A 24081-nucleotide genomic window follows, 5' to 3' on the forward strand; every position below is an offset into this window, starting at 1 on the left:
CCTGCAGTCTGTAACTATCAGACAACTCTATGGGATAGGTGGGTTAAGGAAAGCCGTGAGCATTTTTTATCATTCGTCGTCATCAGATGGCTGTGCTCCAGTACACGTCCTATTAAGATGCGCCTAACGGTATGAAGTAGCGAACAACTTCCTCCTTACGTGTTTTCTGAGTGTCCCAACACACAGTGGCCGCTGAGCTACAGTAACACACTGAAGTACAGTAGTGGAGGGTCTCTCTTCCTGAGACCGTTATGTATCTTGAAGACTGCGAAGCCTTAGCGTCAGCAGCTTATGTCGTACACCACTAATAAACCAGTAGGAATGTTCCAGTGACAGTTTCAATAATATTTGTTCAATATCAGAATGATAATAAGCAATACTTCTTGAGCACTGACTATAGTGAATGAGATCAGTGAATGGTAGCGAAGCAAGTTGATATTCTCACTTTCATTTTAAAGAGTCGTTTAGGTCACCAGCTGCTCTAAAGAGAACTAAAACTAAATTAAACTCCTAACAGGCTATGAAGGCCCAACGGTACCTACCGGCCGCCGTGTCATCCTCATCCCACAGGCGTCACTGGATGCAGATATGGAGGGGCAAGAGGTCAACACACCGCCCTCCCGGCCGTTTGCCAGTTAACGAGACCGGAGCCCCTACTTCTCAATCAAGTAGCTGAGTGCACTCCGGTTGTCAACAGCGCTCGGCAGACCGGATGGCTACCCATCCAAGTGCTAGCCCAGCCCAACAGTGCTTAACTTCGGTGACCTGACGGGAACCGGTGTTACCACGGCGGCAAGGCCGTTGGCTGCTGTAAAGAGAACCGAATCCAAAACATACCGGAACATGGACGTGGAATCGCTGTCTGTGCGGAAATCATGATCAGTGCTAAAACGCCACAGCACCGCTATATACTAGTCTCTTGGGTTATTAATTACACTATGGAGCATGAGGCTACAAGCACGGCCGAAGGCGACGGAACTGTATCAAGGTAGTGGAGTTTTCGACGTTAAGTAACTTTTTCTTGGCAGTTTTCAGGCTGTGAAAAAGTAAATTACGTACCGCACCTGTAATTTAGAACGAAATTGGCCGTTTTTTACTTTTCGTAAATGTAAAACTAACATTTTTAACTATGGGGCACTTAAAGTAGCTTACTAATAGACCAGTGACTATTCGTGAAGTAAATAAATATCTGTGTAAGCAATGACATAGTCATCACCAGTTTCTCATGATCTCAGTACTGTGCAATTATTTCGCGCTCGAAATTGAACTTCAAAGAGGACTGCAATTTTCACACAGCTCAGTTTGTTGCGTATTCCATTTATCATACGTGTGTCAATTCATTATGATGTGGATCATATCAGTAAATTACAAAAATATATCAGATGCATTTTTCCAGTTCTTCTTAAGGCTAGAGGTTGGATGTATATATAGTTGTTCTTAAGAATATTTATACTAAACAGTATGATTTCAGTGTACAAAGCAGTACATAGTGTCATATGTTATTTATTATTCCATGTTGTAGGTGGATTTGTCAAGCAGATAAAATTTTGAGTTTTTAAAGTATTTTTTTGTTACGCATTTCATACCACAGGACAAAAAGTAAAACTTTTTTTTATGGCCCCAGTTTCACCCATTTCTGTGCCATGCAGTTAATTTTCGTAGCAGTAAACAACACTCTATTGGGAACGGAACTACGAGTTTACCTCACTCTTTGCTGGAAATGTAGTTGCCTTGTTTCTATATACCATTCTCCCTCTCTAGCCTATTTGTAAGACACAGTCCTTTTAGCTCCACAGAAATTATCCGTGCGTGGCAGTACACAAAGCCATCGTTGGAGGCAATTATTGCTCGCGTAAACTTGTTGCCTTCCAGACGCAAGCGGAATCCCCGAAGCGGTGCCGATGCCGCACCTAACGGTTTACAGAGACAAGACACGAGCAAGAACCGCATTGGTACTGTGTTAGCTAGAAGTTGGGGAAGTGGAAACCACATCGTTGCGAAGTTCCAGTTCATTCCAGCGCTGAAGTCTGGCGCAAGTAAATCTGAACTGCCTCGCTGGGTCTGGGTCATTGCCTTCCTTTGCCCGCCTAGTGAGGAAGCCATCCATGAAGTCCAAAAAACTATACATTCAGCTTCATAAAAACGCACACCTAAATCTGAATGTCTCCTCAACTTCCTGAATCACATTAATATCATAGCGGCAAAAACTAGTTATTTGATGTGTGAGCTAGCTAGTAGAGCAGTGGTTCTCAATCTTTCTGAGACTATTTACCCCTGAGTGCGTTGAGATATTAGCTGGTACCATCACCCCCGCCCCTCACCATCACTAACATTAGCGCATAACTAAACATTATAAAGAAAACGAATTTTCTTGAACACATTTATTTTTTAAAATGACGAAAGATAAATGAAATTTAGTTTTTGTAGGCTTTTTATGAAACCGCGAACTGTTGAGTCAGAGACAACTGGTACCGCCTAGTCTAACAACCTTTCTTATAGATTAAGTAACTCCCAGTTCATCGTGAGTGCTAACTACAACTCCTTAGAAGAGAAAGCCAACTACCCACAATGAAGGCAAACATGAAAGTGCTTGCTCTCCATCATTCTCTCTCTAATGACACATGCTTCACCAACATCATGCAAGTAATTTAAAATGTCTGCACTATACTTACTGCTTGTGAATCACTTGATTGCTGGACTCATTACTTCTGAAATGGTAGAAACAGGAAGACTTCAAACTGACAATACTTGGTGCCTGACCAATACTTGGTGCCTGACCGTAGCCACGAATAATAAAACTAATAATGTGTAGGCACCACGGCAGTGTGGTTACAAAGTTACTATTGTGTTGTGTTGTCAGTTATTTTACCTGTTGGGAACTGAATAATGCAATTTCTGGCCCATTGCGAGAACTACCTCCAAGTCCAGGCATTTTCATGAGATATCTAAGCATATATGACAAAAACAATGGCTCTGAGCACTATGGGACTCAACTGCTGAGGTCATTAGTCCCCTAGAACTTAGAACTAGTTAAACCTAACTAACCTAAGGACATCACAAACATTCATGCCCGAGGCAGGATTCGAACCTGCGACCGTAGCGGTCTTGCGGTTCCAGACTGCAGCGCCTTTAACCGCTCGGCCACTTCGGCCGGCCATATATGACATGTATGTCTCAATTTACCTGTCATACATACATGGTACAAAGCACGTAGCATACATGAAGTGGGTGGACTACGTGAGGTAAATGATGTTCATACATTCCTTTAACAATCCGTAATCTCCATCACAATGTATTTGAAAAAAAGACATGCGCGGAAGAGCGGGCCAACCCTCAAATGTTAAAGCTTAGAGATAAGTGTTGCCATCTGTTGCTGGGTACGGGAACTGTCATACTGACATTGGTCTCACCCCTAAATATCCTGATGTGATAGTTCCCATACGCAGCAACAGATGGCAACACTTATCTCTAAGCTTTTATATTTGAGGGTTAGCCTTTTTTTTTTCGCGCTTATCTTCAATTACTTTTAGCTTATATAATCAGCATTACAGTCTTACGAAATAGTAATGATCTTTACCAAGATAATTTAGTTTTGCGACCGAAATGTAATCAAACCCTTTTGTTTTTAACCCTCAAAAGTTTCATTTTACCTCTTAAAGGGTAGTTTGGGAACCTCGGGAGTAGAGGATCACGACAACCAAAATACATTATGGTCGTATCACGCTGTTATATCACAGCAACCAACAGCTTCGTAGCCACAGTTGGGGTACACCAGCAGCCATCGGTCGTCAGCGGCTAGCTTTGTGACATGCGCTGACAGTCTGCTCCATTGGTTTGACGAGAGACTTCTAAATGTTGCACATAATCACTTCTGATTAAAACAGGTACGTATCATCCACGCATTTCGGTTTGTTACAGAAGTAAAATGTACTGGCTGCAAACCGGTAAGTTCAAGAGCCTTCGTAAAATAACAGGGGTTTAGATTACGAATAAGCGTAACTAGATGGAATAATCTGACCCTTGAAATGGGAAGACTGTGATGAAGATCGAAATGTGTGTGTGTGTAAACTGCCTTGGAGAATTGGGGGGGGGGGGGGGGGTTCGTTTTCTAGCAGAACCCATTTATTATCCAGTGAATGTATACAAATTCATCGGACGCAAAGAACGATTCGCGTCATTCAAATGGTTCAAATGGCTCTGAGCACTATGGGACTTAACATCTGTGGTCATCAGTCCCCTAGAACTTAGAACTACTTAAACCTAACTAACCTAAAGACATCACACACATCCATGCCCGAGGCAGGATTCGAACCTGCGACCGTAGCAGTCGCGCGGTTCCGGACTGCGCGCCTAGAACCGCTAGACCACCGCGGCCGGATTCGCGTCATTAATGGCGCTACAAACCATCTAATATTACACTTATATGCGAACTTCCCCAGACACAAAATAGACACGATAGCTTGAAATAAAATTCCTAGTAATAAAACGAAGTATATGCTCATGCGCCTGCATACTTGCCTGCGATCATAGCGTTGGAGGATCACGAATAGTCTGGGACATGAGTATAGATCATTAATACGTCGAAACTTCCTATTAAAACTGTGTGTCGGACCGAGACTCGAACTCGAGACCTTTTCCTTTCGCGGGCAAGTGCTCTACCAACTGAGCTACCCAAGCACGATTCACCCCCCCCCCCCCAACCCACCCACCTGTACCCATAGCTTTACTTCTGCCAGTACCTTGTCTCCTACCTTCCAAACATAAAGCTGTGAGTACGGGGCGTGAGTCGTGCTTGGGTAGCTCAGTTGGTAGAGCGCTTGCCCGCGAAAGGCAAAGGTCCCGAGTTCGAGTCTCGGTCCGGCACACAGTTTTAATCTGCCAGGAAGTTTCATATCAGCGCACACTCCGCTGCAGAGTGAAAATCTCATTCTGGAATCATTAATACGTTCCTTACTGTAGGAAACATAAGCTTTGGAATAAATTATTCTGAAACCTCTAGATCTTATTATGCTCACACTAGTTAGTAAGTAGTGATCATGGAATCTGTTGAGACCGCTCGAACCCAGAAACAATGAGTAAAATACTACACTGACAGGGACCAAGTCAGAAACTAAGGACTCGATACTACAGTCTACCGCTGCAATAGGCAAGAATCTATATCATCCTTCGCCGCAGTGTCGGTTTTGTTTCTCAGTAAGGGTGATGACCAACCGCTTACTTTAAAGATATGCAGTGGACACAAAGCATATATAAATATAATGTAATGCGCGTAAGTAACCAAAATGATTCGGTATCGTTTGACTTCGCGTTAGCTAGTGGAATTAGTAACAACTGTCAAGTATCCACAAGGTAACTGCTCGACTGAGGTTTCTTGGGGGGGATCCTAAGGAACAATATCTAAACGATTTCCAAGAATAGTTTCAATAAATCCTTCAACAGACAGTGTTGGAGGTTTTGTTGTTAGTTCAGTGATTCACCAGCTCGAATACGTTCAATCTCATTAACTACTTTAACCAATAAAACAATTCATAAAAGGGGCAGTAAATGAATAAAGTACCTAACTCATAAGCCGTACACAGTCAGTTACAAGACATAGCAGATCATTCAATAATTATGTCGGTACTTACGAAAGAGGTGACTTACGATGTCCTTCTGCGTCCGATTCTGGAGCCTTTATCATGCTGAATTGAAAGAAGAGCTACAGAAGATTCAAAGAATAGCAGCGCGCTTCGTCAAATATTTAAAACAAATGGCAATGAGAGACGCTGCAAGAATGGCGTTACTCAGAATATCGAGAACTAACATTTTAGAGATATAGATGGACCAACTGTGATCAATAATATACATTTTGTAATAGGCGGTTCGCTTTTGAATAGTGGTTCCCGCTTGTAACAGGCCGCCAGATCTTGAATACGTGACGGGGAAAATGCAGCACAAAATATACTATATAATGAAAACAAGGACATGAGTCTTCCGCACGGAACGTCGCTGCCACCTATATTACTGTATCAGGAAACTCAGCAAAACAAATGTCCGTAGCTAGCGGCTAAACAACCAGCTGCAACAAAAATCTATAAGAGTCCTTGTCTTTCGCTATGATGTACTCCTTCGCGAGAAGTATAACGAAGGAATTACCTGCCACATTGGCGGTGGAACGAGTGTATTAATTAATGTTCTCTGTAATCAACCTGATACTCCAGTTATGTCTTTCTCGTTTGTATTTATGTCAACTTGTAGTATTCTGTACGTATGCCTGTTCCTTGGTCAACTTTTAATACTCTGTAGCTACCCTCATTTATTGGTCTAGTTGGTCCAGCTTTGTTGTGTCTATTGTATACGCATGTAAGCCTTCTCTTTCGCCGCCCGACAGGAAAATGGACTCTCGAATGCCGATGCCACTGACATCAGGTAATGGGCTGCATACGAATTAGGTGATCGATTATTGCAGACTTCATAGCTTTAATGATTTGTTATCTGAGAGCAGTTATAAGAGACGAATGAACTTATATTTCTTTTGCTGACTTTCCCTTAAATATTACAAGGATGTTGCAGGGTAATCAGAAAACCTACACACCGAGAACTAGGCCGAACCACAGGCAAGCTAACAGTTAAATAGAACCTGATGTGTTACTTACGGAGCTGTGCCCCAAGTCCACAGATCATACTCTCGATTCACTACCGCTTGTCGGTTTTCTTTTATTACGTACGTGACCAATCCTTCATAGCAGGGACTCACTGTCCGCTATAATGGCTACACGTTCGCAATATTTCTTCCACATTGGTCCTGCTCCCAAACCAAACTGATATCTGGCAAAACAATCCTGAGCTTCGTCGTATGTGCCACGCCTCGACCACCGCCAATACCTTTATTATGAATATATATGCTGGTGCACAAAGATACCAACAACATTGCAATTGATAAAGGCAGAGAAGGGAGTCGAAAATACGGTACCGTTGTAGCTATAGGGTCGGATGATATTGTAGCGAATTAGTCACGCACGTAGCGAAAGAAATACGTCGATGAGCGTAACGTTCGGAAACGAATGGAAGAAACCCGAGTCATAACGGTAGCTTGGACGTGGCTGTGAATCCTATCGGAGCACTGTACAGTACAATCACTTCGAAGCAGGGAGAGGAAGGGAGGGGGGTTGCTTATACGCGAGCGGACGCAGTTGTGTGTGTTCATGGCAAGGGGAGGAGAGGGAGGGACAGGTAGGTAAGATAATCGAGCGTAATGAATCGGCCGAATTACGTCGTCGCTTAGTGGCGCGGCCGTCAGACTGGGGATCCTTTTAAACGGCGTGACGGCTCGTGAGACGCCCATTACTGCAGGCAAAACCTGCAGCGGACGCTCTTCGCGGGTCTCGGCGCGGCGCATGTGAACGCACTGCAAACGACGTGATGCAATGCCCTCCAGCTTGTCATTACACGCCTTAGCGCAACATTTTGCGTATGACTTCTAGCACATAATGATAAGCATCGTTGTTTCGTTTTTGTTACAACCTCTCAAGTTTTCAGACACCTGTCGCAAATAAAAACAAATCTGGCATCTCTCTCTCTCTCTCTCTCTCTCTCTCTCTCTTTCTCTCTTTCTCTCTCTCGAAAAGATCCTCCACTAATTCCCTCTCTTTAGTTGAGGAACATTCTCCACGAGTAGACAGTTACTGTCTGCATTGCCGGCCGAAGTGGCCGTGCGGTTAAAGGCGCTGCAGTCTGGAACCGCAAGACCGCTACGGTCGCAGGTTCGAATCCTGCCTCGGGCATGGATGTTTGTGATGTCCTTAGGTTAGTTAGGTTTAACTAGTTCTAAGTTCTAGGGGACTAATGACCTCAGCAGTTGAGTCCCATAGTGCTCAGAGCCATTTTTGAACTGTCTGCATTGTCTTGCATTAGTTCCTGCCGCAATCCGAAGGATGTACTACACTGTCCTGCAAATGTTTAGGACGAGATAACATAACATATTAACTACTCAGTGGAAACGAATGAAAGTGCGGGAGCGTGTTGCCAATGATATCCAAGTCGTGCACGAAAGGACGTCACATGGCGTGACGTCAGCGTGACTATAGCGCCAAGGGGGGGGGGGGGGGGGGGGGGGGAAATCAGCAAGCTGTCAAGCTGTTACGGTGCACTGTGGTGATGTTCTTCAGTACAACATGGCCTGGAGACAACATCTGGATAACTTCACACGGACTATTTTTTAATATAATTTATTGGCCTTTGGCATTAACCATTTAGCGAGAGAAGTGAGTAATTACAGATATGGTCTACGATATCACATAACAGCAATTACATTACATATTACATTAATTGCAGGTAAACTTCGTGGTGCGGTCTGTATATTCACACAGCACAGTCCATATATCACAACTTCCTTACGCTGGAACTTTAGCGCCTGACTTATAACTGGATATCTGCTTCTTGCAGAAACTGGGCATCACTGACATAGTCCGTTGTGGTCAGCTGTCTAAACAGGTATCGCAGATGTAGGTTGGGGAATTCCTGCTCTGGTCATGGCCTTAGGAAACTTACGGCGTTGACTGTCACAGTGTGATCATCCTAGTAGCACATGGTTGAGGTCTGCAATTTTAGTTGGGTGGTCTTCGCAGTGTTGAGATGGCTGAACTTTCATCCTGTAAAGATGTGAAGAATAACAGCGGTGACCCAGCCGGTTGCGCGCTATGGTGGTGGTATGACGTCTGGATAGCTTGATTTGCGAGAACCAGGTCTTTCGCGGAATGCTCGGCTGTGTTGCGGCATAATGTCTTCCTTTGGACTGTTGTGAGACCTCCCGCGTATGTGGCCATTCTTGATGAACCTTTTTCTTCACGTCAGCAGCAAACTCTGTATGTGGAAGGCACATGCAGTAAGGTTGGCCTTCAGTCACAGTTTCACATCAGGTAGAACCATCGAGAAACCGGAAGAAGGACGGAATGTAGACAAGTGTAATGTGCCGCGAATACATAGAAAGAAAGATCCTTTATAATTTAGCTACAATATAGCAGGTCAGCAACTGGAAGCAGTTAATTCCATAAATTATCTGGGAGTAGCATTAGGAGTGATTTAAAATGGAATGGCCATACAAAATTAATCGTCGGTAAATCAGATGCCAGACTGAGATTCATTGGAAGAATCCTAAGGAAATGCAATCCGAAAACAAAGGAAGTAGGTTACAGTACACTTGTTCGCCCACTGCTTGAATACTGCTCACCGGTGCGTGATCTGTACCAGATAGGGTTGATGGAGGAGATAGAGAAGATCCAACGGAGAGCAGCGCGCTTCGTTACAGGATAATTTAGTAATCGCGAAAGGGTTACGGAGATGATAGATAAACTCCAGTGGAAGACTCTGCAAGGGAGACGCTCAATAGTTCGGTACAGGCTTTTGTTGAAATTTCGAGAACATACCTTCACCGAGGAGTCAAGCAGTATATTGCTACCTCCTACGTATATCTCGCGAAGAAACCATGAAGATAAAATCAGAGAGATTAGAGCCCACATAGAGGCATACCGACAATCTTTCTTTCCACGAACAATACGAGACTGGAATAGAAGGGAGAACCGATAGATATTCAAAGTAGCCTCTGCCACACACCGTCAGGTGGCTTGCAGAGTATGGATGTAGATGTAGAGTGTAGCCCAGAAGATTGTCATTGCTCACAACGGTGTTTCACGTGAATGGGGAGCGTTACGAACCACAAGCGCTGCTGGCCGATGGAAGGTGGTCGACCGCGGTCAACAACAACAGCAGGTGACCGCTACATTGTGCAACAGGCAAGAAAGGACCCATGTCAGACAGAGGATGCACCGGGAGGACTGTAAATCATGCAATCTCGCTCTCCACAGTGCCACGGCGACTGCATAGGGGTGCTCCCTTTTCCCGACGTCCAGTGCGTTATATTCCGCTCACCGGCGGCACGAGTGGGGTCGCGTTCTCTTCTCCGGTGAGGGCAGATTCAGTCTGAGTAGTGATTCTGGACGTACGCTCACATGGCGAGATGTTAAAACAAGTAATGCACCCAGTATCATTGTCCAACATGATCGTTTTGATGGTCGAGGTGTTACATTGTCGGGAAGCATAACGTTGCATTGGTCTACTGACCCCAAATCTTTGAACAGGAGGCACTCACCGCTAAACGTTATTCTGACACCGTACTACTTCCCCATGCGCGTCTTCTCAGCGGTGCAGTCGGCCTTGATTTCATTTATTTCATGGGTGACATTGCGCGACCACATCGAACTGTGCAGTTGGAGAATGTCTTGGAACGAGAGGATATTCGGCGAGTTTACTGCCCTCCCTGTTCCCTCAAGCACATATGGGACGCGGTTGGGAGACGTACTTAAGCACGTCCACATCCACCAAAGACCATCCAGCGGTTGTCAGCCTCGCTGGTGGGGGAATGGAACTCCCCAGTACAAGAACTCCTTACCGACCTTATGGCCAGCGTGGGAGCCCGTTTCAGATCCATGATGAACACACGCCCCAAACGCCACATGTAACGTTCAGGGAACCATCACAAATCGCGGTGACTTCAGTGTAATTATTGTCTTTGAATAAAAGTATCATTTCTGTTCGTCTCATTGCCTGCTTTCTTTCAGTTACGTTTTGTGCTATACTGTAGCAGTGAAATGTCCCCTTAGAAAAATTGTACATGACTGTGCTTAAACTGACACTCAATATTTTTAGCGCAACGCAATCTGACTTTCAATAATCCCTACAAAAGAATGGCCCTGACTAACATTAACCTATACCTTTCACAAATCACTTACCTCACCAAAAATCTTCGTTACTCGAACTACTGCAATACAGCGAGCGCCACTACTGCCAGCTAAATAAAAGATTCAAACAACTGAAGGCACTAACTACTGATAGGCATAGTTAGCAAATGAAAGATTTTGATAGAGAACGAACAATGTATTTACCTTAATAGTGTTCAAAAGTCGTAATATATATAGCAGTTCATGACATCCATTCTTACAAATGTACTGTTTCTGATGGACACACGTCCAGATCATCCGCTCTCATAAATCCGCCATCTCACTTCCCCACATCCACCACTGCTGGCTTCTCACCTCCAACTGCACAACGCTACGCGCTGTTCACATCCAGCTGCCCAACACTACAATGGCAGACAACAATGCAAACTAGCCACAGACTGCACACAGCACAGCCAGTGATTTTCTTACAGAGCACTACAAGGTGTTACCAATATAAAAACTTAACAGCCTACTTACATAGCCCCCATGCTCCCCACAAAAAATTTTACAAATTGTTTTGGGCAGTGGCCAATAATGATTTGATAAAATTTTTCATAAGTACAATAACAAAGATATCAAATGCACACACTTATTGATACAATGTTGGTCAAAAGCTAAAATTTTCTCACAGTCCAGAAAGACAGTCCTGATCATTCATCGCAGTAAAATTGCAGTGTTTTTTTTTTTCTCCAAAGTCTGAGCAGTAAAAGTGAATGCACAGAGAAGTAGTGGATTTCCATGCAGTCTTGAAGTAGTGTTGTCCTTCCAACGGAAAGACAGTGCTGACTCTTGACATGCAGACAGGTAATGGGCCACAACAGAGCAAACCCACAGGAGAGTCAGTCGATGTTTTGAAGAATATTGGTAGGTAGGTCATCACAGAGCAGACCCACTCTAGTCCTGGTAGAGATTATGTTATTGGTGAACCATCAAAGGTGTAGACCCACTGTAGTCCTTGTAGAAATGATGGTATTGGTGGGTCATCGAAGATGCAGACCCACTGTAGTCCTTCTAGAGATGGCCAACAGCCATCTGTTGTGACTGTGCGGGTGCACAATCACCATTGAAGAGTCTTGCGGATAATATAGCAAGTCCATAACCACCACTTGTGCACTCACAAAGTTTTTGGAATTGTCCTTAGAACCAGCAATGCTGTTATCCAGTCCCTTGCTGAATTATTAACACACGTGCAAACACTAACAGTCCCTACTTCTCGCATATTGTCTATTTACTATGACCAACAGAAACGTGTCCAGTGAAATGTAACTTACAAGTTACTTAATTTGATGAACTGGTGTCAATTACAATTTTATAACATAAGAATACAATTACAAAGGTACAAAATACATCATTAAAGAACATAACAATACAGATAACATTTGTAGTTCAAATGGTTCAAATGGCTCTGAGCACTATGGGACTTAACATCTGAGGTTATCAGTCCCGTAGAACTTAGAACTACTTAAACCTAACTAACCTAGGCACATCACACACATCCATGCCCGAGGCAGGATTCGAACCTGCGACCGTAGCAGTCACGCGGTGCCGGACTGAAGCGCCTATCACCGCACGGCCACCGAGGCCGTCTAACATTTGTAGTAATACAGGTATTACAAAAGAATCGAAATAACATATACATCAGTGTTACAGAAATTATGACGTAAGTACATACATAAAATATCAGAATAACTTTTGAAACATCAACTTCACACATGAGCAACAAAACAAAACAGATAAATTATGTCTAAACATCCTTACAAAGTAAATAACATAGTATTAGAAAAATTCTACAACATAACTCTCATCAGCTAAATACATAAAGACAGGAAGAACATAAATACCAAAGGGTACAGAAACATACAGGGGGATAACACAAGAGGAAAGTGCGGGGTTAGTTTTCAGTGTAACATTTGGTGCTGCAGTCCAACCCAAAACTTCATTCCATAAATCTTTCGTTTTATTTCAACATTTGTTTCCACCAAAAAAATCCTATCCAAGCATGCTTTTTGTATGTATATGTTCACATATTTCTTACCTCATTATTTATTTTCCATTATCTTACCTCATCATTTATTTCCAAGAAAATCCTACCTAAACCTGTTGTCTTTAAACCCTACTTTTTTGTTCATATCCTCTTTCAAAATACTTTTTTGGCCAAGCCATTTTCTTATAGCTTCTCAATGCATTTCTTCCAATTCATCACAACTCGTTCTATTATATAGCATACCCCATCTTAAGCTAACTTAAATCTACTGAGCTCAGATGCTAAACTAGGGACGAGGCAATGCAGCAACACAAAACAATTAACACAAACAACAATGACAAAAAAATGGAAATTGGCGAAGCAAGGACCAAAGCAAATACAACTAATATGAGGCAATGAGCAGCAACAAGAAAAATAAATCAGTAGTAAACTAGCTTGATACAATGTAAAATTCAGTAGAACTATGCCTGGCAAACAGCAGCAACAAATGCAATAACTTATACCTAAACATGATAAAGCTCAAGCAGAAAGAATTTTACAGTAAAGATATGAAATGTCTAATACCTATGTCAGATCTTAACACTAGAGTGATGCATCACTGTAACTTAATCTAGGAGACAAGTTACCAAGTCACTGACAAAAACTATGTATGCAATTCCTGTGAAGTGGAAATGTCTTTTTGTGCTCCCTCGTTTTTTTGGAAGTAGATCATAAAATTACTATTTACTGGATCTGTAGGCATAAAATATCTATATTAGTACATCTGTTGTTGTGGTCTTCAGTCCTGAGACTGGTTTGATGCAGCTCTCCATGCTACTCTATCCTGTGCAAGCTTTTTCATCTCCCAGTACCTACTGCAACCTACACCCTTCTGAATCTGCTTAGTGTATTCATCTCTTGGTCTCCCTCTACGATTTTTACCCTCCACGCTGCCCTCCAATACTAAATTGGTAATCCCTTGATGCCTCAGAACATGTCCTACCAACCGATCCCTTCTTCTGGTCAAGTTGTGCCACAAACTTCTCTTCTCCCCAATCCTATTCAATAATTCCTCATTAGTTATGTGATCTACCCATCTAATCTTCAGCATTCTTCTGTAGCACCACATTTCGAAAGCTTCAATTCTCTTCTTGTCCAAACTATTTATCGTCCATGTTTCACTTCCATACATGGCTACACTCCATACGAATACTTTCAGAAATGACTTCCTGACACTTAAATCAATACTGGATGTTAACAAATTTCCCTTCTTCAGAAACGCTTTCCTTGCCATTGCCAGCCTACATTTTATATCCTCTCTACTTCGACCATCATCAGTTATTTTGCTCCCCAAATAGCAAAACTCCTTTACTACTTTAAGTGCCTCATTTCCTAATCTAATTCCCTCAGCATCACCCGACTTAATTAGACTACATTCCATTATCCTTGTTTTGCTTTTGTTGATGTTCATCTTATATCCTCCTTTGAAGACACTGTCCATTCCATTCAACTGCTCTTGCAAGTCCTTTGCTGTCTCTGACAGAATTACAATGTCATCGGCGAACCTCAAAGTTTTCATTTCTTCTCCATGAATTTTAATACCTACTCCGAATTTTTCTTTTGTTTCCTTTACTGCTTGCTCAATATACAGATTGAACAACATCGGGGAGAGGCTACAACCCTGTCTTACTCCCTTCCCAACCACTGCTTCCCTTTCATGTCCCTCGACTCTTATAACTGCCATCTGGTTTCTGTACAAATTGTAGATAGCCTTTCGCTCCCTGTATTTTACCCCTGCCACCTTTAGAATGTGAAAGAGAGTATTCCAGTCAACATTGTCAAAAGCTTTCTCTAAGTCTACAAATGCTAGAAACGTAGGTTTGCCTTTCCTTAATCTTTCTTCTAAGATAAGTCGTAAGGTCAGTATTGCCTCACGTGTTCCAGTGTTTCTACGGAATCCAAACTGATCTTCCCCGAGGTTGGCTTCTACTAGTTTTTCCATTCGTCTGTAAAGAATTCGTGTTAGTATTTTGCAGCTGTGACTTATTAAGCTGATAGTTCGGTAATTTTCACATCTGTCAACACCTGCTTTCTTTGTGATTGGAATTATTATATTCTTCTTGAAGTCTGAGGGTATTTCGCCTGTTTCATACATCTTGCTCACCAGATGGTAGAGTTTTGTCAGGACTGGCTCTCCCACGGCCGTCAGTAGTTCCAATGGAATATTGTCTACTCCGGGGGCCTTGTTTCGACTCAGGTCTTTCAGTGCTCTGTCAAACTCTTCACGCAGTATCATATCTCCCATTTCATCTTCATCTACATCCTCTTCCATTTCCATAATATTGTCCTCAAGTACATTGCCCTTGTATAGACCCTCTATATACTCCTTCCACCTTTCTGCTTTCCCTTCTTTGCTTAGAACTGGGTTTCCATCTGAGCTCTTGATATTCATACAAGTTGTTCTCTTATCTCCAAAGGTCTCTTTAATTTTCCTGTAGGCGGTATCTATCTTACCCCTAGTGAGATAGGCCTCTACATCCTTACATTTGTCCTCTAGCCATCCCTGCTTAGCCATTTTGCACTTCCTGTCGATCTCATTTTTGAGACGTTTGTATTCCTTTTTGCCAGTTTCACTTACTGCATTTTTATATTTTCTCCTTTCATCAATTAAATTCAATATTTCTTCTGTTACCCAAGGATTTCTACTAGCCCTCGTCTTTTTACCTACTTGATCCTCTGCTGCCTTCACTACTTCATCCCTCAAAGCTACCCATTCTTCTTCTACTGTATTTATTTCCCCCATTCCTGTCAATTGCTCCCTTATGCTCTCCCTGAATCTCTGTACAACCTCTGGTTCTTTTAGTTTATCCAGGTCCCATCTCCTTAAATTCCCACCTTTTTGCAGTTTCTTCAGTTTTAATCTACAGGTCATAACCAATAGATTGTGGTCAGAGTCCACATCTGCCCCTACATCTATTAAATCTACATCTACATTAAATCTAGTACATCTATTAAATTTTATTTTAACCAATGCTGCAGTGTAGCTAGAAACTAGATATTAAATGAAATGAGCAAATATATACAAAGCAATGTGTGAAACGTCATTCACTAGGCAAATGGCGTCTCCAAAGGCAGTAAAAAATCTCTCAACTAGAAAGACAATAGATGTAAAAATGTTTCTCATCATTTCATTAGGCAATTTAGTAAATACCATAAATTAAGAGCTCCACAGTGTAATCATATGTTTTCAAGTTTGGGCGTGTCGTATTTGCGATGCTTTCTACAAAGTAATGTCAATAGCGAGGATAATGGCCTCTTTTTTCCTCCACCTATGCCTCTGAAAGGCACACACTAATGGCTTTTTTCCAGGCGACTGTCGCACAGCTGGGTGCTTACAGTGACCTAGCTTCCTTACGGAAATATTTACGACATCAGTTTCTGCTAGAGTGACAGTTTGATACAAATGAAATTTCACAGGTCGAAATATTACAAATCTGTAGAAACAAAATCCTATAAATATAACAGTGCCCAAAAAATTTTCGCCGGCATTGTGATACATTCACGCATTTACACACAATTCATAACTCTTAAAGTACGATTCTTGGTTTCTAACATCCTTTTTCACAAACCAGAGTCCCTAACCACTACTCATTATTCCTTGCTTTATTACACATATACATATTCGTAGACACTTCTTCAATATTTCATCATAATAAATACGTAGTGTGATCAAATTCCTCATATAGCATCAGCTTATTGATCATAAACATACCGCAACAGCGTAATACACATCGTCATCATAAAACTTCAGCCAAATCTCAAAATCGTCGTAGCATCCTCCAATAATTTCAAAACCTAAAAAAAATTCTCTGCTCATTTCAATAGTGTCATCTACCTGAAACGTCCTTTAAAATCATGAACCCATACCAAATACATCATTCAGAGCTCTCATAGTATCACAATGGTTCCAAAAAAATATGAACAGTTCACAAAGTACAGACGAAATACAATTTCATAAGTGTGAAGTTATCCAACTGTGTAATTACGTAAACATCTGTCACTGACGTAGTAAAAAAGAAAGTTTGTCTCTCTCAGTTAAATGATCAGATAGCTGTGTAATTCTGTGTTAGAGAAACATGGTACCGATGTGTAAAGTTGTATAAGCAAATACCATATTAGCTAGGGCTCCTTGTGCTTGCCAAACACATGATGCACAAAGTAAGTGTGTACCCCCCTGAGGATTACTGTAATTATACCCTCAGGTGTTACAGATTACAGCAATGGAATGAAATGTATCACGGAAAACTTTCTTTGTAATTCAAAAATCTTTAAAAATAAATGTTTTAAGTACAAAATTAATCACTCAAATGCGTGTCCTGTAGCGCTAAATGTGCATCTTGCTGTAAGATAATTCTGTGGAAGTGTCGTAGTTATCGTCCTCTGTAAGCAAAGTTCTGCTGAAGTCAATGTACTCACCTCATCATAAACAAAAGTGAAATCCTTTGCGTATAGATATCGTAGTTATTATGCTTATTGCCATGATGAAGAAAGTACTGTACTGTAACGTACTGTTGTGCTACAGAAAAGGCTGTCTCATTGTAGCTATACCACAAAAGTTACTACTAAAACATGTTTTACTTTCCAGAAGAATTCAGAAAAACTGTGCAGATATAAAACAGATACACCGCAAAAGCAACAATGTAAATTGTGTCACACATTAAAAGCGTCGTGATATAATCGTGTAGCTGTCAAAGAAACCAAATACTAAGTCATCTTTAATCTCACAGAAAGTACTTCAAATAAAGAATGTCGTTTCAATGAACCAAAATGTTGCATTAAAATCTCATTAGCAGTATATGTTCTAAGTATGCAAGCCTTATAGTCGTTACGTTCAAAAATGGTTCAAATGGCTCTGAGCACTATGGGACTCAACTTCTGAGGTCAGTAGTCCCCTAGAGCTTAGAACTAGTTAAACCTAACTAACCTATGGACATCACACACATCCATGCCCGAGGCAGGATTCGAACCTGCGACCGTAGCGGTCTCGCGGTCCCAGACTGCAGCGCCTAGAACCGCATGGCCACTTCGGCCGGCAGTCGTTACGTAATCGTGCAATTAACAAGCAAGAATGTACACACACAATAACACTGTGTCCTCTGTTCACCATGACAATGCATTCGTAATTTCTGTTTAAATAAGTTCTCTTGGTTCTTGACTGGATATTTAACTTCAAACATTGATGCTTGTTAACAGATTATAAGTCTGACAAAGCATACTAGTAACGTGAAGTGAAAAGTTTTATGGCAAAGACAAAGTTAAAAAGCAGATTATCTCTCAATAAACGGTTTTTACATGTGAAATGTGGTGCAATATTTTACCCTTTCTAGAGCGCAGAGTTTCATTGCAAGGCAATTAGAGTTTCATTGCAAGGCAATTATCATGTTGTGTACGTCGGTAAGGAATGCTAAAATTTTTTTCAAGGTTAGCGTTTTTGTTATTTTTCTCTGCGCCAGCCGGCGCGGCGCACGTGGCTGCCTGCGGTGCGAGTCATTGTCTGTCTCTTTGTTGGCGCGCGTCGTTACTGGGATTAGGAGACCTAACTTCTGCAAATTCACCTTGTCGAGAGTGCCGTGCTCTGTTTGAATCTCGCCAGTTCTGATGCAATTCAGGTCTGTCGTTACGATTTATCGTCTGTCGTCATGTCGGTAGATTCCATAGTTTCTTTCTTGTCGGTCACGTGGTGGAGAATTTCTCCCTGAATCGTAACCGTGCGCTGGACCGTTGTGTCTGGAGTTATTCTGTCGCCCTTGATAATAATTATTTTGGTTCACATATTGTTTGTTTCTATGGTTATCTCTGTCATATTCATTACTACGGAAATGCGATCTTTCTCTGTAACTATTATTCTGCCAACGGCTGTCATACGGGTGGTGTCTGTTTTGGTCACGATTTACGTTGTAAAAATAGCCTTGTCGTGTCCAGTTATTATTTCTGTCATCAAGAATTGTGACGGATGTGACCTGTAATTGTTGTGCTCCTGTTTTCGCGTTCCGTGATTGTCAGTGTCAATTTCCAGTTGTTGTAACAGTCCCTGAAAAGCTTCAATATCGTCTTTGCAACGTCCTGCTAAAATAATATGTCGTAAATGTTCAGCAATGATGATTAAGCAAATGCGGATGAGTTCTGAGGCGCTGTATGGGTTTGAAAGATACTGATTTTTATGTAACATGTCTTCGAAATATTTGACAAGACTGGAAAATTCGGATTGTTTTAAATGTTTCATCATTATGATGCTATGTTTTACTCGGTCTTGTGTAGCTTGAGACCAATATGCTGAGAGGAAGGCATGATAAAATTCTCCTTCACTGTGACAATCGTGAATGACCGATCGCATTTATACAGCTGGTTCATTCACTAAGTAGCCACACACAAATTCTAATCTGCGCTCTAATGACCAGTTTGGAGGAAAAAAATAAGAGAATTGATGAAGCCATACTCGTGGATGAATGTCGTTGCCAGAATTCTTAAATGTTTTGAATTTACGTGTAGTAATGAACATCTTATAGTCAAAATCATCGTGTCAGCGAGTAGCACATCGCTCATTGTTACTTAGTTTCGGCGGTTCCATCTCAAAATTAATTGCGCCTTGCCAATTTCTTTCACACTTTCCGAAGTGTCCTGTGTTATTATTTTGTGGTTGTTCCGTATTTCTATGTCCAGCTTCCCATACTGGAGCGCGAGTGTCCTCTGAAATATGTAATTCTTGTATTACTTGTGCCAACTGATCTTGTACTTCCCGGATTTCTCTTTAGTACTGTGTATTGATTTGATTTAGATTTTGTTTGAATTTTCTAATTTGTTCATACTCTTCAGTGTCAGTGAAGCCTACAGGTCTTGTGTCATTCAGATCATCATCTACCTTTGTAGATAAGTTAGTGAACTGATCTGAAAGTTCGGCTACTTTATCCGATAGTGAAATTATTTCCTCTGTGTGTTTTTCTGAACCAAGTTTCAGAGTGTCCATTTGTGTCGAAATCGTATCTACTGTGTCCTTTAAGTGTTCCTGAGTTTTTGCAAGTTGTGTAACCAAATCGGTAGATGCAACTGAGTCAGTTTTAGCTTTCAATGTCTCATGATTTTCATGAACAATAGTTTTCAGTTCTTTTATGGCTGCTTCGTGATTCTATAATGCATTTTCATGCCGCGAAAAAATAGGTTGAAAATGCTCACAAATTTGTGTTTTTACGTCATTACAGACTTTTTGACATTCCGATTCAATGTTATGTAACTCAGTAGTTAAATCTAAACGTGTTTGTTCAAGCGTTGTGTCTAACTTTTGAAGCTTTTGTTCCATTGTGTCTAACTTTTGAAGCTTTTGCTGTGTTTGTCTCTGATTTTGTTGCATCGTGTCTAACTTTTGAAGATTTTGTTCCATTGTGTCTAACTTTTGTAGATTTTCTCCCATTTGTTGCATTAACTGTAATAACAATGCACTGGTGTCTGAAACATGTTCCTCAGTGCTACTCGGCAGTGCATTTGAACCGGCAATATTCGCATTCTGAAAAGCAGAAAATGTGTCTTGACTTATTTGAGAAAACGGTGAGGACGCAAAACCTGTATCTACAGTATTTGCAAGATTGTGCCCTGTCATTTCGGAATCCTGAGGCGAGCTGTTGCTGACCGATCGATCGATAATGCTTCCCTGTTCACTATTTGTTTCACTGTCTACGCCATTATTTGCCGCCCGCTCCATTTCCCTATGTACAATTACCAAATTACTACTTTGAATGCCTGTTAATTCATTACACAGTGGTGCTGATAAGCTGCGCTCGTCGTCACTATTATTTCTCAGTTTACTTTGGAGCCTAGTGTTACGTTTTTCACACGCCGTAATTATCACGTATTTCACACGATAACACAGAAAAGCACAATTTGAAGAGCAAAATAAGAAAACACATTAACATAGCACTGAAAATAATATCTAGTTAATTGCAAGCGCAGCTGCGAAATACTTGGTGCAAATCTACATGCATGCCACAACTGTTATACTGTACAATAATGAAAAACTACAACTACAAAGGAAATTCTCTCTATAATTACGCGCTAGCAATAAACAAAAGCTACACTAATTACACAAACTACAAGAAAAATCAGATGATTCCAGTGAGGTATCCTCGGCTAAGGGTCGACATATGAAACCTCCCTTTAGAAAAATTATACATGACTGTGCTTAAACTGACACTCAATATTTTTAGCGCAACGCAATCTGACTTTCAATAATCCCTACAAAAGAATGGCCCTGACTAACATTAACCTCTACCTTTCACAAATCACTTACCTCACCAAAAATCTTCGTTACTCGAACTACTGCAATACAGCGAGCGCCACTACTGCCAGCTAAATAAAAGATTCAAACAACTGAAGGCACTAACTACTGATAGGCATAGATAGCAAATGAAAGATTTTGATAGAGAACGAACAATGTATTTACCTTAATAGTGTTCAAAAGTCGTAATATATATAGCAGTTCATGACATCCATTCTTACAAATGTACTGTTTCTGATGGACACACGTCCAGATCATCCGCTCTCATAAATCCGCCATCTCACTTCCCCACATCCACCACTGCTGGCTTCTCACCTCCAACTGCGCAACGCTACGCGCTGTTCACATCCAGCTGCCCAACACTACAATGGCAGACAACAATACAAACTAGCCACAAACTGCACACAGCACAGCCAGTGATTTTCATACAGAGCACTACGAGGTGTTACCAATATAAAAGTCCGCAGCTCGTGGTCGTGCGGTAGCGTTCTCGCTTCCCGCGCCCGGGTTCCCGGGTTCGATTCCCGGCGGGGTCAGGGATTTTCTCTGCCTCGTGATGACTGGGTGTTGTGTGATGTCCTTAGGTTAGTTAGGTTTAAGTAGTTCTAAGTTCTAGGGGACTGATGACCATAGATGTTAAGTCCCATAGTGCTCAGAGCCATTTGAACCATTTTTTGAACCAATATAAAAACCTAAACAGCCTACTTACAGCAGTTCTTTCTATCAATGTCCGAATTTCATCGAGATGTGGTACTTAGCGGTGGGACATCATGCGAAAGTTAGTTTTGTCCTTAAGTTTCACAAACTAGTGTATATTGCAACTTCGACCCCTCCTCCCAATCCGGCCCACTCACCATCCGGCTGTAGCGTAATTGTTTCTTCTTAGCTTCGTTTTCAACTGTATTTTTCTCGTCAGGTATCGCTTACTACCGATTAGGCACCCACTTGGCCATCTTTATGCCTACTACCATCTCACTTTCAGGTGTGTAAAAATATATGAAAAATGCAGATGTACATACACTTTGGCCTTCTCCTGGTGGGTGTGGAACAGAGCGGACGCACAAAGAAGCGCGCTAACGTGCTTGTAACAGCTTTGCCAAAATTAAATGGTGTGCTTCAGAATTGGTGTTTACGACGTTAATTAACAGTCTTTGCAATTATTCTATATCTATGTTAATGAAATGACGCAGGAAGAGAGTTGTCCATAAAGGGACGAAAAGATTTCTTCCGCCAGTCACTGAAGATTTTATGGGAGATGTTTACAAGCCTTGTGGGAGCAAGAATAATTTAAGGTACCACGTCAAAGACAACCATACTGTGGGGTGATATTTTCGGTTAGCAAACCAGAGGCCACTGCATGAGTAATACCAGCGATAAGTCAGATTGTCCTCAGTCCAGCTGACAACGAACCAATCAGACTGCCACATTCTCTCCAATGTGGTTTACTGTTTTTATTATGGGAATATAGGGTCTCCTATTATGCCAACAACTCTTTTTTTTAAATGCCCAAACATGTTTCAATATCTTTATGGCATCATAAGTGAGTCATTTTACTCAATTCTTATTTTTTCTAGAATTGAATAAAAAGATACACAGATGATGATGGCGAAGCTTGCTTTGGTGATTAAAAGGTACAGTTGTTTGCATAATAGGAAGAGGTGAATTCCCACAACTTAGTCTGAAAACATGACTGCTGTTAGAGCGTCAAAACCATACGCTAATTATTTACCGCTTTTCTTATTTTATTTATGTGAGAAGTTCATTTGGCGTGCATATGCGTGTATTGGAAAACCATTTATTCCACTAAGAGCCGCGCGGGATTAGCCGAGCGGTCTCAGGCGCTGCAGTCATGGACTGTGTCGCTGGTCCCGGCGGAGGTTGGAGTCCTCCCTCGGGCATGGGTGTGTGTGTTTGTCCTTAGGATAATTTAGGTTAAGTAGTGTGTAAGCTTAGGGACTGATGACATTAGCAGTTAAGTCCCATACGATTTCACACACATTTGAACACTTTTCCACTAAGAAACATCGGTTCTAGTAAAGGTAGTGACTAAATACCGCTAAAAATGTTCTCATTCGCTCAGGCTTCACTAAATGTGCCAAACTTGTTTCGCTCCACTGGAAATTTCTAAAATTTTGTGGAGATAATAGGCATTTCCGCTGCGCAGAAAGGCCCCTCTCTACAAGTTAAATGTCTTCCCGCGACTACAGGCGTACAACTAGTCAGTATTGCCATGTTTTCCTCATCATTACTAATTTTTTTTAAAAATATCATCTTAAGTCACAGCAATTCCAACGTGGGTTTATTCCATTACAGTGTGGGTCTGTACTGCGATTTATTTCTTAGTGAAGTTGAGTACATTCTTCTGTAGCTAGAGAATCGATTCGAAAGGAGGACGACGATATTGTGCCGATTTCAAAACTTCTTATGTGGTAGCGCATTCGGAGCGATAGGCGTATATACAAAAGCAGTATGACGAGACAAATAGTCTACCTCAGGGCTTCCCAACGTGTGGTCCGCGGACCCCTTAGGGGTCCGCCGGTTATTTCTAGGGGGTCCGCGGCAACCCTTCACCAAATCGTGTAAAATGATGAGCAAAATTATTGAATAAAAATGTGGAAATCAAATTCATCACTATTTTTTTTCGAGTGAAAAAAATGTGTACTTTTGCTTCAGGTCGTAGCCTTTGCGGTTCCTAAGTGAGAACGCATACACAGTTTAGTGCCAGAGAATGCGGCTTCTCTGATCGACTGTTTCGCAACAATACAGGGGCCGTTTGTGCGCCGGCTCACGGCGGTAGGTGCGCTGAAACCTTCTACGCACTCGCTGGCACGTATGCGGCCCCAGGCCTGGGAACGACCGAGCGATGTGCCAGTTATCGGGAGCCCTGCTGCCTACAGTTAGTTGTCCTGATGCTGGACGATTATTCGTGGTGGAGAATGCTTAGAGAAATGCAATGATCACGCCTAATATATAAAGCGGATACAAGTACTACTGCTGATTGAGATCTCGCTAGCGTCTTTAACGAGAATACTTACGCC

General features: G+C 41.7%; 1 protein-coding gene, 1 non-coding gene and 1 pseudogene across 2 annotated transcripts in view; 1 reads left to right on the top strand and 2 right to left on the bottom strand.

Moving 5' to 3' along the window:
- LOC124617385 overlaps nucleotides 1-24081 on the bottom strand; it is a 1108641-nt gene that overhangs the window by 212353 nt on the left and 872207 nt on the right. The gene's annotated exons all lie outside the window — the stretch shown is intronic.
- Nucleotides 689-806, bottom strand: LOC124555735 (annotated as a pseudogene).
- On the top strand, nucleotides 4790-4864 carry Trnas-cga. The gene has a single exon. It is a non-coding gene; the product is annotated as a tRNA-Ser (tRNA).

The sequence above is a fragment of the Schistocerca americana genome, chromosome 1, assembly GCF_021461395.2.
Source record: "Schistocerca americana isolate TAMUIC-IGC-003095 chromosome 1, iqSchAmer2.1, whole genome shotgun sequence".
NCBI classification, from domain to species: Eukaryota; Metazoa; Arthropoda; class Insecta; order Orthoptera; family Acrididae; genus Schistocerca; species Schistocerca americana.